Source organism: Kogia breviceps, chromosome 14, assembly GCF_026419965.1.
Source record: "Kogia breviceps isolate mKogBre1 chromosome 14, mKogBre1 haplotype 1, whole genome shotgun sequence".
NCBI lineage: Eukaryota > Metazoa > Chordata > Mammalia > Artiodactyla > Physeteridae > Kogia > Kogia breviceps.
The window spans coordinates 89,357,157-89,372,660 of NC_081323.1; the positions used below are offsets into that span (position 1 = coordinate 89,357,157).

The following is a 15,504-nucleotide window of genomic DNA, read 5'->3' on the forward strand; positions in this document are numbered from 1 at the left end:
CTGGGATGGGGTGCGCTGGAGGATGGGAGTTCCCAGGCCTCTTCCTGTACCCACCCCCAAGGTAATTAGCAGGCGCCACCTCAGGCAGGCAGATGCCTGAGCAGATGGTGCTAGCTGTGACCAAGTGACAAGACTCCCACGGGGTCACCTCCTGCCATAAACCCCTCCCCCATCAGCCAGAGCCCAGCCTTGGAGGCTCTAGTCAGCTGGAGAGGCGGGGGTGGGCAGGGGGGAAATGGACCCGATGGCGGGGTGGGCCACCCCCCAAACAGTCAGGAGAGCCCCAGCATAGATCCAGCCTCCTGGCTGAAGGGTCTCTGTGCCCCCTTTCCCTCGCCCCACCACCCATGCTTATCTATCCTATTTCTGGGCTATTTTGAGAGGGAGCCTCCTCCATGGCCTTCTTCTCCCCGCTGGACCTCTTGAGCAGCCTCCACCCTGCTCTCCCTGCCCCCAGTCTACCTGCTCTATTGATTCTCCACTCAGAAACCACACAGCTTAATCAGACCCCCATGCCCCTGACACACACACACACACACACACACACACACACACACTCTCACAGGTCAAAATCTTTGATGATTTCTCATGGCCCCTGAGTTCAAGTCCTAGCCTCGTGTCCACGTACCTCCCAAATGGGTCCCAGCTCCATTTCTTGCTACTCCCTGCAATGCCTCCCCATTCTCTAACAGCCCCCAAAACGTCCAGCCCCCAAATCTTTGCATGAACTGAGCCCTGTACCTGGGATTCCGTCAGTGGCACCCATGTTAAGTGGTACCCACTAGGTGCTGAGCATTCTGCAAGAGGGAGGAGGGACAGCAGCGTGAAGCCATGCCACCCCATACTCCCACCTGAGGAGGTCCTGGGAGCCAACCCCTCCATGGCCCCTACCCAAGGGGCGGGACCCCCTGCTCCGCACCCCAGAGCATCCCTGCTTCCTCCGACTCGTGTCCCCCTGTTCGTGCTACATAGTCCTGGCTGCTGTGCCTTTGACACACCAGACAGCAGACGTGATGTACCCATTGTACAGAAAGCAAGCTGAGGCTCCAGAAGCACTGCTGCATTGTACTCGGGGAGCACGGAGGAGGAGCAACTGTAGAGAGGGGGAGGGGCGCGGCCTGGCAGGGGCACGGTGTAGAGGCCAGCAGGGGGTTTTCTACACCTCTCTGAAGCCAGGCTTGGTGGGAGGGGGGGGGGTGGGGGGTGGGGGGGGACCTGGGTGTGAGTTCCTGTCTGGGAACAGCAGGACAAAGCTTTGCAGCATTCTTGTGGGGGCCATGGGCTTTGGCAAGAGTGATTCCATTTCTTTGCTGTCAGGAGAATGGAATTTCGTGGTGACTCCTTGAGGTCTGAAAACCGTAGCGCGGGGTGGCCGCCTAGCCACCCCCGCCCCCTTCCCTAGGCTCAGCTCCAGCCTGAGGCACTCCCCTCCCCTGCCCTCACCCGAGACCCAAAGGCTCCCTCCAGGGACCCACTGGGCCAAACAGCTCTGAGGGGGTTGTGAGAGGAGGAGGTGCTGGGCCCAGGACAGGAAATGGGGACCCAGGGAAGGGATGGGGAGGGCTGACCAGGTTGCCAGGAAACCCCTTGGGGCTTTAGGGTCCTTGGGAAGGGGGATGGGGGAGAGGCTGTGTCAGGGTCCTCCCCAGGTACGGGACACAGCCCCGGGGTTAGGGACTTCTGGAGCCAGACGACTTGCTTTCCAATCCCAGAGGGGCCGCTTCTCAGCTTTATGACCTTGGACCTGGGACATTCCTCCCCTGAGCCTGTTTCGCCACCCACAACGCGAGGACGCCATTGTGGTTCATCTTATAAGGTGCCGACGGGCAAGAAGTCAGAGCACAGCAGGCGGACTGGCCCTCTGGCTCAGGGACGTGGGTGCGTGCGCCTCTTGGGCGGCTGACCTCCGCTCAGCAGGGCACGGCCCCTCCACCAGTCCCCGAGTGGGGCTCCTGGGCAGCCGGGTGGCATAATGGCTTCAGAACTGCCGAACGAGGCTGGGCGGAGAGGTGGCCGAGGACAGGAGGCCCACAGGACCAGCGAGGCCCCAGGGGACTCTCTTGCTTCCCTATCAGCTCAGAGGAGGTGCTGTGTGCCCGTCCGAGCTCAGGCCCCCTTTCCGGGCTGGGGCTCAAGCCTGGGGCCTCCTGCAAATGGAATCAGTCCCAGCGGGTTCTAGAAGCCCCTTCCCCACCGGCTCCTGGAGCCTCGGGGCTGGCCTCCCCTGAGGGTCTCTTTCCTGGGAAGATCCATCCAGGAGACGTAATGGTTGACCCATTAACTCGAAGGGAGTCATCCAAGGCAGCCCTGCCCAGTGTCCCGGGAACAGCCTTTCCCAGCCCGGCGGCAGAGCCCAGAGAGGGAAGGAAGGCGCAGTCCCCACCTCCACGAGGTGGTGGCCGGCAGGTGGAACCGGGCAGGGGCCTCACGCTGTCCCGTCTGACACAGACATGAGAGGCCTGTCCTCAAGGCTGCCGTCAGGGCGTCCGAGGAAAACTGACAGCCTGGGAGCCCCAGATGCCAGGGTGCCCACGGGCTTCCTCAGGGGCAGTGAGTGGCATGCCCGCGGTGGCCCAGAAGCTTCTGGACGAAGAGTCAGTGCTGGCAGGAGGGGAGGTAATGGAGAGGGTTTGGCTTAGAAGCTCGGTGCAGGAGGGAGGGGGCACAGCAGGCGACGGCAGCTGATCCGCATTACTGATGGTCTGGGTGGCAGTGCACCCGTGAGAACAGACAGCCTACAGCTGCAAAGGAGCCCCCGGCCCAGTTCCGCCTGCCTGCCGGCTCTCTCTGCCTGGAGCCCCTCACCCCCAGCCCACGGTCTGTGTGGTCTTGGGCCAGTTCCCTTCTCTCTGTAGGTCTCAGGATTTTACAGTCCTGAGGTATCTGTAATAGGGATACAGCTGGTACCTGCCCCGCCCTGACATCCCCGGGCTGGCTAGGGGCTGGTACCCTGAAGATGTAAGGCGCCAGTTAGCACTGGTGGCCTGGCCCCTTGGCCTGAACCTTGGGGCCTGGTGTGGTCAGAGCAGCCAGGCCGACTTGGCCTGGGTGGCTGAACAAGGCTTTGCGGAGCGTGGATGGATGGACGGACGGACGGACGGACGGACGGATGGATGAGGACATACAGAAACTCAAGAGAGCACTTCTTCGCCCCCGGCCCCCTCCTGCTCAGAGGAGCATGGGTCTCAGGATAAAAGGAGGCCTGGCAGGGCTGCCCACTGAACCCTGAGCTGGCAGTGGGGATGCGGCCTCAGGGCAGAGCTGAGCCCCATTAAAATGACCACATGCTATGTGTCTGCCCCGCACTGGGAAATGGGCATTTCCCACTGTGCCGCCTCAGGAAGGCCTCAAAAGGTCCCCCTCAAACCACTGGTCTTACACATGGGACACAGGGGTCCAGAGAGGGGGAAAAGGATGCCCTTGACCCCACGGGAAGGTCAGGGTGTCTCAGCCCTGGGACCACAGTGAGGGCGGCAGGCCTAGAGCTGGCAGCTGTGCTTCCTCCTGGTGGCTACGCTGGGGCCATCTGGGCCGCGGGGCTGGATGGAGCTAATCTGATTTGCAGCCCCCAGTGGCAGAGCCCCAGCGCCGGAACCCATTACTGACGTCCTGCAGGGGCCAGACTCCCACCAGGGAGACACCAGAGCCCCTCTGCCCCAGCTGGCCTCTGTCTTCCCAAGAATGGCTGGCTTGTGCTGGGCAGGGGCGAGCCGTGGCTGTGCTGGTGCCTGCCAGGCTCCAGGCGTGATCCCCTGCCCCAGTCACGACCCTGTGCCCAAGTGGATGGGACCAGACCCCGGGAGCGGGGGGGGGGAGGGGCTCCGGGCCGAGCGGGGTAGTCGGGGTCGGGGTCTCGGCTCCCAGGGAGCCCTGCTTCCTACGTGATCCCAAACGCCTCTCTCTCCCTGACCTCAGGCCCCTCCTCCGTCTGGAACACGGGATGGCGTTGCCCTCCCTCTTGCTCACCCGCATGGGGGAGGGCGTGGCATCCCTTGATATTCTGGGCTGCCCTGGAAGCTGGGGGGGGGGGGGCGGTACGCGCCCAGGAGCCGCAGTCACAGCCCCAGAGAGATAAGCCACCACCATGGACCCATCTCCCCATCTGTCTGTCTGTCCATCCAGCTGTCCGTTCCCCCACCCATCCAGTAGCATCCCTGGGCGCTTTCTCCATTCCCAGCTCTGGCTCCAGGGGAGTGTAGGAGGTGACTCAGACACAGCCCCTGGTTCCGGCGGGCTCACAGTCTCCTGGGGAGGATTCTTCCAGCACCCAGATGTTCCCCAAACAGGCAGAGGGTGGCAGGGGCTGGAAGATGGGTCAAGTCCAAGTGTGCCAGGGGTCTGGGCAAGGGAGAATCCACCTTGTGCCGGGGCTGGGGACACAAGGCTTCAGGAGAGGCTTCCAGGAAAAGGTGGCAGCTGTCACCCTGTAGCTTGAAGGTTTGGGCAGGCAGAGGCGGCTGGGAAGGCAGTAGGGGGTGCCTGGAGAGGCTGTGTGTTTCGGTGGGGGGTGCGGGGAGGGGGGCTGTGGGAGATGAGGCTGGAGAGGTGAGCAGGGGCCCCAGGATCCAGGCTCAGGAGGTCAGGCTGGGGAGGCACTGCGGAGGGCCTCAGAAGTTTTGTGAGCAAGAGGGGTGTGTGGTCCAGGTTGCTTTATCAAAGGAGGAGAAGCAACCTCGGTTCAGCGCAGACACCAGGAGTCAACCCTGAGCCTCCCTACCTGTCTGTCTGTCCCTCCGGGCCTTGTGTCCTCGCGGCCAGAGAGGGAGGAAGCTGGGAGGGGTCTGGGGGCGACATCGGCCTTTGTGCTTCCTCCTCCCTTCCTTGGGAGCCTTTGCCAACAGTTCAGCTGAGTCTGGGGAGGATTTTCGGAAGAGGGCGGGGCCGGGTCGCTGGGGGCAGCGGACAAAGACTGGGCCGAGGCCAGCATCAGAGGGAGGCCCAGGCTCTGCCCTCCCTCTGCAACCCCAGTTTCGCTGTCTGTACACTGTCTGCAGGGCTTGCCCCTGGGTTCTCATCGAGGGGTGATTTCGGCCCCCAGGGGTAGCTGGCAATGCCTGGACACATTCTGGGTTGTCACGCCCCTGGCGTCCGGCTGTACTAGTGGATCTCGTCAGGAGAAGCCAGGGATGATACTAAACGTCCTGCCACATGCCAGACAGGCCCTGAACAAAGAATTTTCCAACCCACAGTGCCAAGAGGCTGAGGGGGAGCGACCACCAGTGAAATGACAGGTCTCTCTCCAGGCTCGGGCCTCCGCGGGGCACTCGGGGGGCGGCCCTCCTGCCGGGCCCGGGCCCCCCCCAGGTGGGCATGTGCCTGCCAGCGAGGCTTCAAGGAGCCGCCTGCTCCCCCTTGCCTGTAGGAGGTGATACGAGGGCAGAGGGTGCGGCGGTCGGGCCGCTGCGGCAGTGCGCCCGCCCCGGGGCAGCAGGATTACACAGGGGGCTTCCGGTGGAGGCCTGGGCAGGGGGCAGGGGGGGCGGGGCTGGGGCTGTGGTACAGGGCCCGGCGCGGGGAAGGGGGCTCCCTCCCAGCCTTGCCACCCCTCCCAGCCTCCAGGTGGCTCCAGCCTCGGGATGGGGGGTGGGGGGGTGGGGGGGGGGAATGGGGAGGTGGCCGGGAGGGGCCTCCTTGCAAGCTGTTTGCTCAGCCGAGGTTTAATCTCCAAAACAGGAAGGCTCGTATTGACAGAAGCAGCAGGCAGAACTGCCGATGTACATGCCTGCCAGGTGAAGCTTCTGGGGCCCCGGCTCCTGCCCCTGGGCCGCCGGGGGCTTCTCACTGACCCTGCCCTCAAATGCAAGTGCTCCGACCCCCTCCCACAGCCCCTCGGCTGTGCCACTTGCTGCCAACCAGGCCCTGAGGAGAGGGCGCCTTGGTCCACTCTGCCAGCTGCAGGGAGGGTGGGAGCCGGCGGAGGCGGGCAGGCAGGAAAGTGGAGGGGCTGCAGGGTCACAGGCTTAGTAGGGCGTGTCTCCCGGTCTCATTTTGCAAATGAGGAAGCTGAGGCTCAGAGAGGGAAGTGAGCTGACCTGCATCACACAGTGGTGGGGTGCGGTGGTCTGTGCCCCGGGGCCCCCACCCTCCCGAGTTCTAGAACGCACTCGGGTGTGGTGCTGCATACCACCGCCGTCTGACAAGCAGGAAAGGAGGGTCCGATCGGCTCCCGGAGTGCCCTCCTGTCCGACACCCCCTCCCTGGTGCACCCGGAGAGGAGGGTCTGGCTCCCGGCTCGGCACAGCTGCAGTGACCATGAACGTTTGCCAAGCAACCACTGCGGACGTCAGGAATCTCCCACTGCCAGAGGAAGCTGCAGGAAGGAACGAGCCCGTAGGTGGCCCATGGGCAACCTCTGGGGTCTGCTGGAGGGCCACTTAGCTTGACGGTGATGTCAGCCCTGCAATGGCCCCATGGCCCCTTTCTCCTCTCAAGCACCTGACTCGGTGGGACCAAGGTGCGGGGGCAGGGCTGAAGCCAGCCCACCCTGTGGACCATGTTGCAGAGCCCACGCACCTCTCTGGCCCACAGGTTCCCTGGCCACCTGGGGTGGGAGCTGGGTCATAACTCCAGGCCAGTTCCAAGCCCCCGACGCTGAGTCCTCGGGCGGAGCTGGGGCAGAGTGGCGGTGGCCTCGGTTGGCCCCTGAACCCTAGAAATGGTGCTCTGGCCCGGCACCCTCCTCGGTTCCCCATTCACTACCCTCTCGGGAGGGCCGGCCTGCCCACATCCCAGCATCTCGGCCTGCCCCCTACCCACCCCGGGGCTCAGGCAACGCACGTTCCTTCCCAGCCGGCACCTTTGCCTGTGTCCCAGCCCACCTCCAGCTCAGCCTCCCTGCTCAGCTGCCCCCTCCTTGGGGAAATCTTCCAGGTCGACTCCCTTCTTGTCGATCCTGGGTCCCCTCCAGCCCCAGCACACATCGTGGCACCCGCAGAGCACGTGACAGCGGCGAGCAGGCAGAGCTGAGTTTGCTGGGTGTACCAAGAGCTGGAAGAGCCTGGAAGAGCTAAGTCTCGTTTCACAGGTGCGGAGACGGAGGCCCTGAGAGTCACAGAGCAGTCAGCTCGCATCTCCAGCCACCCCGTGAGAGTGAGTATCTGTGGGCTTCGCTTCCTGTGTGTCTCCTGCACCCCAGGACATCCTGCAGTCCAGTGGGGCTGAGGCTCCAGGGTCCCCTCCCCTGCACGGGCCTACAGGAGGGCCCAGTACTCAGAGCACAGACAGGGTGGCAGTGGTGAACGGACCTTGGTCAGAGACGGTCTGAGACGCTGCTCCCAGAAGGAGCTCCTGGCCAGGCCTGACTCTCCCTGGCTGCCCCAGGGTAGCTCTGTCCCGCCAGGAAACCTAATAGGAGGTGGACATACCCAGGCCCACGCTGCTGGCTGGCCTGGCCCAGGAGGTGCGGGGGTAGGTGGCCTGAGCTATGTATGCCCAGACCCCCGGCCTGCAGCATGGCCTAGGGGCACCCCTCTAGGTGGGACGAGGGAGGGTCCCCAGCCTTGGCTCTGTCCGCAACCCAGTGTGGGGTCTTAGGCGGGTGGCTTCTCTCTCTTCTCAGCTGGCTGCCGAACTTGAACCCCTCCTTGGCGATCTGAGGCCGGTTCCCCGCCCTGGCTGGGCTGGGCGCTCTGGGGCAGATCTTCCTCAGACCCGGAGCATCCTCTGGGACTGGCTGCGCGTGGGGGGTGGCCGCCCCCCCACCCCCGCCCTGTCCCTGCCTGCCATTGCTGTCACTCTATCCCAGCGACCCAGTTTTTCTCCCCGTCTATGCTGGTGGGGCGGGGGACCCTGGGGGGGCAGTGTCCCCCTTTGAGGCGAGGGCAGTGGCGGATCAGGTGTCCCGGGCGGGGCCGTCTGCTGGCTCAGGGCAGGGGCCACGGCTTTCAGGTCTTCAATGGGCTGAGATTAGGTTCCGTCCCCCGGGGGGGGGGTGGGGGGGACCCGGTTGTGTGGCCATTGTGACAGCGTGGGAACTGCAGCATCCTGGGCCAGACAGGGATGTGCCGCCCTGCCCATGGGAGCCCGGCCTGGGGGCTGACTGGGCATCCTCCAGGCCAGGAGCACATGCCGGCACATATACACATGTACACACAGCCCTGCGTCAACACGGGGTCTTGGGGAAACACGGACCCGGCCATGCAGGCTGAGACGTGTACACGCTGGGTCCTTCGAACCTTAGGGCCACTGCATGGGAAAAGGTGCTTCTTCTCTGCAGCTTGGTGAGCAGAGCATGAGCTGGATTTCAGTCGTTTACCCTTGCTCGGTGCACGACCTGCACACATGTGCACAGCAGCTGTGGCACCGTCCCCAGGCCCTCCCTACCTCTCCCAAGGCTGTCTTCAGCCTCTTCTCACCAGATGTCCTCCCCCAGCCCCCTGCTCAGATTGCAAGGCTCATCCTCGGCTGACACAGTCACAGGTCAGTCCCTGCTGGTGGTGAGGAGGAAGCAGGGGACCCCAGGCTGACAACTTCAGGTCCTAACTGCAAGGTCTCGTGTTTCCTCCTGGAAGAATCAAGTGTGGGACTGAGTAGGGCCGAAACGAGTGAGATGCCTCAGCCGCCGGGCCCCAACGCGCCCCATCTCCGTCACCATCACCCTTCCCCAGCTGTGGTCCTGAGGAGCCATGGTGCCCAGTTTGGCAGAGAGAGGCCCAGCTGTACTCCTCTGAGTGCCCCAGACACACGTGTGCCGATGTGTGCGTGCCTTCACACGTGGGCCTGTGTGCCCTGGCTGGGGGTGGGGGCCGTGGAGGCTCCAGGTTTGCACGTGCCAGCTGGCCAGCGTATGGCCGGGCACGGGGGACACGTGTGTCCGCGTGTACACGCGCCCAGAGCTGGCCCCGGCAGCCTGCGTGGCCTCCTTCCTCCGGCGCAGCTGCAGACTCGGGAAGGAGGAGACGGGCTGGGCCGGCCTCAGCCGTGTTCCCCAGAGAGGTGGCCAGGCCAAGGTGGGGGGCCGAGGCCGGGCCAGAGGGCCGGGCAGGGCCTGGGCTGGGGTGTGGCCTGCACCACGTGCTTCCTGTCCTGCCGGTGGCGACGGCTTTGGACGGAAGGTTGGCTCCCATCAGGAAGGCGCTGCTTGGAGAAGTGGGGCTTCTGGAGGCTGAGTCAGCTTCCCCCAGAGTTCATCCTAATCCTCTACCATTTCTTCCTCCAGGCTGTCACCCAGCTGCCTTCTCCCCAGGGCGAGTGGGGATACTCCTTCATCTGCCCTGTGGGCCTGAGCGCGGTACCTCGGGGAAGGCGGACACTCGGCCCTCTCGGCGTCCCCCCAGCACCTCCTGGGCTGAACCGCCGCTTCCCTGAGAGCCCGGGGGCCGCAGGAGACATACTCCCCAAGTTCTTATTGCCCTAAGGGGACCCCGAGACGGGCAGAATTTGCTTATGGGCACACAGCAGCTCTGGAAGGATGCAGCTGGGCCCTGGGGAGCCCACCTCCCAGTTCAGGGCACTTGGGACGGTGGCAGGTCACACTCGTACCTGGACAGCTGACCCCACATCACCCTACAGCCCACCTGAGCTGAAAACCCAAGCCAGGGTTCAGGGGTCTGTGGAGCAGCCCTTCATGTCAGTGGAAGGTGTCAGGGAGGGCTTGCCCAAGCGGTCCGCCGGCCGGGCCTTCTCCCAGGCCCTTACCACTGTCCGCGCCCACCCAGGTTCTGGGAGATAAGCCTTTTCAGACCCCCTTTCTCCTGTATTAGTGTCCTAGGGCTGCTGTAATAAAGGACCATGAACTTGGCTTAAAACAACAAGTACTTATTGTCTCCCAGTTCTGGAGGCCAGAAGTCCGAGGTCAAGGTGTGGCGGGGTTGGTTCCCTCTGGAGGCTCAGGGGGACTCTGCCCCAGGCCTCTCTCCCAGCTGTGGTGGACGCTCACGGCCCCTGGCGTCCCGCGGCTTCTCTGCCTCTGTCATCACGCGGGCCGTCTTCCCTCTGTGTTTCTGTGTTCTCTCCTCTTCTTTGAAGGATGCTCGTCATTGGGGTTTAGGACCCACTAAATCCAGGATGACTTCGTCCCAGATGTCCTTCACTTCATTACATCTGCAAAGACCCGTTCTCCAAGTAAGGTCACCTGCACAGGTTCTGCGGGTTAGGAGTTGGACCTATCTTTCCGAGGGGCTACCATGCGACCCAGTATACCCTTAGATGCCAAGGATGTGGGAGGCTGCATTTTCCCTCACTGCCACGCCAGCGCCCCTGCACTTCTTCACGGCAGCCTCGGGGCCATGGAGGGCGCCGTCGGACACGTGTGGGTCAGTAGGGACCGAGAGCCCAGCTGATGGAAGCGGGGATGGCGGCTTGGAGAGTGGGCAGGGCCAGGCCTTCCCACCGGGAACTGGCCTGCGGGCCCCACCTGCACACAGGATGGGTGCACAGACAGGCGCCTCGCCCCTGTGCGCCCGGCTGGCCCTGGGGGCCCCGGGCACCTGCCCCACATGAGGACAGGGGGGCACGTGCAGACGGGCCGACGCCCCGTAACGGCCGGCGCTCTGCTGGGCCTCTCCCTAGCAGGACGTTTCTCTTTCAGCCTCAGGTCTGGGCATGAGCGCTGGGTGAGTGGCCACCAGGCCCTGGGCCACTGAGGCCCAGAGCTCGGCCCCTGCGATGGCCCCACGGGCGGAAGGCGCCGCCCACCTGTAATCACCGTGCCGGGATGCAGGCTCAGTTGATCTTCCAACGTGCCTTTTACAACAAGTGGACGCCTGGCTCTGAGCTCACCCAGCCGGCACTGAAGCGGGGTCTGTGGGCCGAGGGTGGCTTCCTTGGCCCTGGGCGCTGGCCCTGCAGCAGCAGAGCTGGGAGATCCACGGGCCCCCCTGGAGACGCCCTGCTCCGGTCTCAGCCTCCAAGTGGAACGTGGGTAAGGGTCCTGCACACCTGTATTGCCCCCAGGGGCCGGGGAGGGCCGGGACAATGCCCCTGGTCACAGATACAGAAACGGAGGCCAGGAGGGGCCTGGCCTGGTCTCCCCTGCCCCGCAGAAGTGGGTCGAGGCAGGCCTAGGTCCCAGCTGGCCCGCCACCTGCTGACCGGCTTCCTCCCAGGCCCTCTGGGGGCAGGCGGTGGGAACGGGCCCCGTCTCGGCCTCCCAGCCCCCCGGCGGCCGCCCCCTGGGAGGCCTGGTCAACGGGCTCAGGTGTCCCGCACAGCCGGTTCCTCTGCCTCGTCCCATCCTCGCCTCTGTGGAGCCGGGGGGAGGGTCACTCCCCAGGGGCGCCAGCAAGGACGGCGGGCGGGGGGGCCGTCTGGCTTCGGGGGGGCCAGGCCGGCTCCGATGCCATCTCCCATGTCCCCCCGGAGGCTGGGCCGCCCAGGTGTGTCCACAGGGACCTCCCTCGCCGCCCCTTCCCACGACCTCTGTGCCGTCCCCCGGGGCAGAGTCCACGCCCGCTGCCGGCTCTGCAGCCCTAGGCTGCTCTGGCTGGGGGTGCAGGGCCCACGCGGGGTTCAGCGGCTCAGGGGAGCGGGGTGGGCTGCCGGCTACAGATGGCCAGATGGAGTGCTGGAAACCTCCCCTGATGAGGGGCTTGCACGCCTCAGCCGCCCGGTCCTTCCTGGGGGGTCAGGGTCAGGATCTCCTCTGATAGGTACCGAAAGGGAGGCTCGGGGCGGAGGGGGTCCCACAGCCTGAGAGCCATCCGAGCCTGCACCCGGGACGCCCTGCCGGCCACTTCCTCCTTCTGACTGGGCCAGACCTGCCCTGGGTTTGACGGGCGGGACCTCACCTCAAGCCAGGGAGTTTGGGGAAACTGAGGCTGAGAGGGGACTAGGTGCTTTGCTCCAGGTCACCCAGCTTACCTGTCTCTTCGAGTCGCGCTGCAGGGCTTTCAGTCTTGGCTCTGCTACTTATTAGCTGGGTGACCTCAGGCGAGTCCCTCAACTTCTCCGTGCCTCAGTTTCTTCAGCTTGTAGAATGGGAGCAACGAGAAAGCCCGCTTCAAGGGGTGTCGCGGGGCCCCCGTGAGCTGACCGCAGGCCTGGCACGCGGCGAGGGCGGTAGCAGGGCCACGCTGCCATTGCTACTGTCACCACGGCCACTGTCAGGCTGGCTCTGCTGCGCTGCGAACTTCAGAGCCTGGTCCTGTCTTGGTCACTGCGGAACCGCTGGGCCCGGGCCAGAGGTTACGCTCAGGGAACGTTTTTAAGCTGCGAGAGCAGCGTGACCCCGAATCCGCCTCACCCCAGAGACCGCGGCCTCCCCCGTCCCGCCTGGCTCTCCAAGGAGACCCCCTCTGCCCGAGCCCTCGTGGGGTTTCTCTGGGCCCCGCACAGCGGCTGCCTTTACGTACGTGCTGCAAGTCAGGAGACTGAGGCCAGAGAAGGCGGACCCTCTCAGCCAGAGCACCCCGGTTTGCGTTGGTGCCGGGGAGCCGCGGGGTGGCCTGGGCTGGGGGCTTGGCCCGGAGTTGGGGGGATGGAGGAAAGCAGAGCTGGCTGGTGGGGGTCTCGGGCCCCTGCAGGCGCGAAGCTGGGTGGGGTCCCGGGAGGCCGGGCCCGCTGCGGCTCGGCGACCAGCACTGCTCCGGGCTGCGGGCGCCCACACAGCAGAAGACCCATGTGCCCCCGTGCCCCTCACCGGGGCCTGTGACATCCTCTGTGAGCGCCAGCGTCCAGGGGCCTGCGGTGAGGGCTGCTGGCTCTGCCACCTCCACCCCAAGGCTGCCCTTGGCGGGGGGCGGGGGAGGCCCGGAAGCTGGAGTCTGCCCCCAGGTGCAGCCCACGCCCACACCCCGCGCCTCCCTCGGGGCTGTCGCTGTGTCCTGCACCCCGCCGGGACCCTGGTTCACTCATGCGTCCCCCGGACAGTCCGGTTCTCTCCCGCGGGCCCCTGGTCCTCTCCGGGCTGAGACGTCGCCCGCCCGCCAAGAGGCGCTGACCCCCACGACCTGTCCGCCGAGGGCCTCCGGGAGGAGCGCGGGGCAGGAAGTGCAGGGTGGGGACAGCCCCGGCCCCGGCAGCGCAGCCAATGGCAGCTGCAGAGCTGGAGCTTCCTCAGTCTCCCTGGGGAGTTCCGGAATCCGGCTCCCGCCTACACGCTGCGGACGGAGGCTCCCCGGCCGTGCTCCCCCCCCTCCTCCTTCCCCTCCTCTCGGGGCCCCGACACCCGCTCCCACCTTTGGGGGACGGGGGGGAGATTTCCCCTCCGCAGTCCCTGCAACAGGTGAGGAAACTGAGGCGGACGGGGCATCTCCCACGTGGGCCAGAGGCTCTCAAGGCCCCCAAGCCTTCCCGCAGCTGGCTTTCCTCACTGAACCCCTTGACCAACTACACGCTCCGAGCTTCGGCCTCCGTCGCTACTGCCTGCCTTCCTGGGGCCCCTGCCCAGCTGACACCCTCACCCCCGTCTTTGCAGAGCCGTCCGCTCAGCCCCAGCGCCGCCTGGGCCTCCTACGGACGGCTTCCACCTTTGCGGCTGCCCTCAGCCAGGCTGGTGCGGGGCAGGAATCTGGGTCGGCAGCCCCTTGTCAGCCGTGTGGCCCCCGGGAGCCGAGAGCCCTGCGAGGGTGGAGTGGGAGTAGGGCCCGGGCCTGGGTTGCACGCATCTCACACTCAGCAAGTACGTGGGGGCTCGGGAAGCGGTCTCGTCCCGTGAGGTCCCTCAGCGAGAGACGCGGAGACTCGGCTGTCGCCCCCATTTGCCACATGACCTAGGGAGAGGCCCTGGGGTCAGAAGGCAGGCTCTGCCTCCCCACAGGAGGCTCCAGACCTTTCCTCCTAAGACTCAGTTTTCTCAGCTGTCAAATGGAGCCATTCCCAGTCCTTCCTGCCTCACATGACTGTCGTGAGGTTCAGAGCGCGACAGAGGCCCAGGGCCCGGCTGTGGAAGGAAGGGTGACGAGAGATGGGCCAATTTCAGGGGATGCTCAGGACCCATCAGGCCTGAATCCTTGCTGATAGCCACTCACCCACGGCCCAGCCAGGGAGCGGTCACCCGTGTACCACAAGACAGGAGCCCCTGGCAAGGTCCATCCAGGCTGAGCTTCCCTGCCGTCTGAGCTGGAACCCAGAACTGGGAGCATACCTGTGCAAAGAGGCGCTTTCTCCCCAGCGGCGCCGCCCAGGTGGTGAGCTTCCCATCGCTGGACGCATGTAAGCAGAAGCTAGGCAGGAGAGGGGCGGTGAGGAGACAAGCCAGGGACTGGTGGCCAGGCTGCTTGCATCCTGGAATCGCAGGGCTCCAGGATTCCGTCTGCTGGGGACAGAGGATGCCGCAGGGAGGTCTCTGTGGAGAGGTTCTGCGTCCGGGAGGCAGACGGCGCAGCGAAGCCCTCCAGTGGCCGTCAGCCCGGCCCAGACCGGCCCAGACCTGGGGCCTCGTCTGCCTCCCGATGCTCTGCCTCCCTGGGGCTCAGACTCGCCCTCTCTGAGCTGAGAGCTCCCCGTCCTTTCCTGCAGAGCACCCACCCCCTGCCACGAGCCACCAGGTCCGTGGCGCTGGGTCGCCGCCCTCACGGGGCCGGCACTCTGGAGGGGGGTGGCTCAGGGCGTGCTGGAAGGGACGAGGCTCCAGGGAAAACAGAGCTGGTGCAGGGATAGGGAGGGCCAGGGCCTGTGGCCTCACGGAGAAGGTGAGGGGCAGAGAAGGAGCCTCGCAGACGCAGACGTCCAGGGAAGAGCATTCCAGACGAGGAAACAAAGAGCTGGAGCAAAGGGCCTGAGGCAGGAGCAGGCCTGGCACATCCCAGGAGCAGCAGGGAGGCCGGGCTGAAGGGGAGAGAACCCGGGGAAGGGAACACAGAGATGAGGATGCGGGTGGGAGGCTGGACAAGCAGAGGGCAGGGCCAAGGACAGGCCTGGGGACCCTCCGCTCCCCCGACAGGAGCTGACCACTTGGCACGCGCTCCCTTCCCGCCACTGGAGTTCCCAGAGCGGGAGGGCTGGGGACTTAGAGACAATGCCAGGCGGCTGGGGGGCAGGGGGCTGGATTTATGGCCTCCTCTGACCCCGGCAGAGAAACCGGCCTTGTTGGGCATGGCCGAGTCACCAGCGACCAGCCTGGGGGTGGGACGGCCAGGATGAAAGGCCCAGAGAAAGGATTAGCCGTGGCCCAAAAGGCCACGCAGGGCGCCATGGCAACCACAGGGCCACGGAGCCCCGGAGAATGGAGCTTGTGTTAACACCTCCCCACAGACTCCTCAATGGGGCTGGGGGCTTGTTAACCAGCTTACCAGGCGGCCCATTGACATGGAAATCCAGACCTGCCATCAGTCAGCCCTGAAAAGGCCTGTCGGACCCTTAAAGGAGGCAGCCAGGGAGGAGGGGGGCCCCTTGAGCCGGTGGGGCGGCCAGGCGGGGGCAGGTGCCGGGCCAGCGAGGATGAGCTCCCACCTTCCTGCCCTGCCTCCTCCACAGCGGAGCCCTGCCGCGCGCGCACCGTCCTGGCGGGAACGCCCGGCCTTGGGAGGGCTAAGAGTTCCCTAGCCAGACCCACCGGACAGGGTCTGCGGGGCCTTGGCTGATGGGAGTCAGAGGGCGCCACACGGTCTGAGGGGCTGGCCTGAG

General features: G+C 65.5%; 1 protein-coding gene and 1 long non-coding RNA gene across 4 annotated transcripts in view; both read right to left on the reverse strand.

The window, feature by feature from the left end:
• Positions 1–9,735: 9,735 nt before the first annotated feature.
• LOC136792535 (uncharacterized) lies at positions 9,736–14,045 on the reverse strand. 2 transcript variants are annotated; one of them, XR_010836464.1, is made up of 3 exons: positions 14,024–14,045; positions 11,800–11,906; positions 9,736–10,041 (listed from the first exon to the last, which is right to left on the reverse strand). It is a non-coding gene; the product is annotated as an uncharacterized lncRNA (long non-coding RNA). The 2 variants fall into 2 exon arrangements; XR_010836463.1 differs by lacking the exon at positions 14,024–14,045 and having other exon boundaries at positions 11,800–12,997.
• CHST12 (carbohydrate sulfotransferase 12) overlaps positions 14,045–15,504 on the reverse strand; it is a 67,279-nt gene continuing 65,819 nt past the window's right edge. Inside the window, exon 4 of one of the 2 annotated variants that reach the window (XR_010836462.1) lies at positions 14,045–14,194. The gene's annotated coding sequence lies outside the window, so the exon portion shown is untranslated. Of the gene's footprint in view, positions 14,707–15,504 lie in introns of both variants that reach the window. The other variant, XR_010836461.1, reaches the window with a different exon arrangement.